Source organism: Juglans microcarpa x Juglans regia, chromosome 5S, assembly GCF_004785595.1.
Source record: "Juglans microcarpa x Juglans regia isolate MS1-56 chromosome 5S, Jm3101_v1.0, whole genome shotgun sequence".
Lineage (NCBI taxonomy): Eukaryota > Viridiplantae > Streptophyta > Magnoliopsida > Fagales > Juglandaceae > Juglans > Juglans microcarpa x Juglans regia.
In genome coordinates this window covers 16,205,154-16,206,406 of record NC_054603.1, presented here as the reverse complement: position 1 = coordinate 16,206,406, position 1,253 = coordinate 16,205,154, and the positions used below count along the sequence as shown (strand labels likewise).

Here is a 1,253-nt window from a genome sequence, read left to right as displayed (position 1 = left end):
CAATACTAAATAGCATAATTATTCCCTATGGGTTCGACATCCGTTTTCTTTAAAACATTTTAATACTTGTTACGATTCTGTACACTTGCAGATATTTTCAGCACAATAAGTTTTTGACGTCGTTGCTGGGGATTAGTTATTTGTTATTGATATTGATACTAGCTATATTTTTACTACTTTGGATTTTAGTTTATTGATTTAAATTATATCTCAGTTTGATTTTTCTTTTCAGGAATTAGAAGTACATGCCCTGATCTAAATCATTAGAGCATACACTTTTCGATCACGAAATTGAAAGAACCCTACGTCAGATTAACAAAGAGAAGGAGAAAGAGGTCACTACATCTAAATTTAATATGGCTGACCAGGAGGACAAGACGTAAAGAGACTATGTTATGCCCTCTGTCAATGGGGCGACATCTAGTATAAGGTGGCCAGCTATATAAGCTAATAACTTTGAGATTAAGCCAGCCATCATTCAAATGATTTAACAAACCGTCCAGTTTGGGGGACTGTCACAAGAAGATCCTAATATCCATATTGCAAATTTCCTAGAAATTTGTGATGCTTGTAAACACAACGGAGTGACAGATGATGCGATTCGATTGAGACTGTTTCCTTTTTCACTTAAGGAAAAAGCAAAATCTTAGTTGAACTCTTTGTTACCCAGCATCATCACCACCTGGGAGGAGTTGACATAAAAATTCTTAGCAAAATATTTCCCTCCGGCCAAGACAACGAAGCTAAGAAATGATATTACTACCTTCACCCAATTTGAGGGTGAATCATTATATGAGGCATGAGAGAGATATAGGAATTTATTGCGCAAGTGTCCACATCACGACCTCCCAGCCTGGCTTCAAGTACAGACATTTTACAATGGTTTGAGACCCACAAATCTATCTATAGTTGATGTGGCTGCAGTAGGAGCATTAATGAATAAGACCCATGAAGCCGCATATGAACTTCTGAATTAATTGGCATCCAACAACTATCAATGGTCTGCGGAGAAACCAATGCCAAGAAAGACGGCTGGAGTTCTTGAACTTCATTCTATTACCACATTGACGGCGCAGATGACAAATCTATCACAACAACTAGGTAAGATGAACGTTAATGCTATTCAAATTAACGTTGTTTGTGATTATTGCGTAGGAAGTCATTCAAGTGTAGATTGCCAAGTGAGGAATCATTTTGCCCACCGAGTTATGAACAATCCCATTACGTGTCCAATTTCCAACATCAAAACAATC

General features: G+C 37.4%; 1 non-coding gene across 1 annotated transcript; it reads right to left on the bottom strand.

The window, feature by feature from the left end:
- Nucleotides 1-740: 740 nt before the first annotated feature.
- On the bottom strand, nt 741-847 carry LOC121268711. Its single transcript, XR_005941224.1, has one exon. It is a non-coding gene; the product is annotated as a small nucleolar RNA R71 (small nucleolar RNA).
- Nucleotides 848-1,253: the final 406 nt, after the last annotated feature.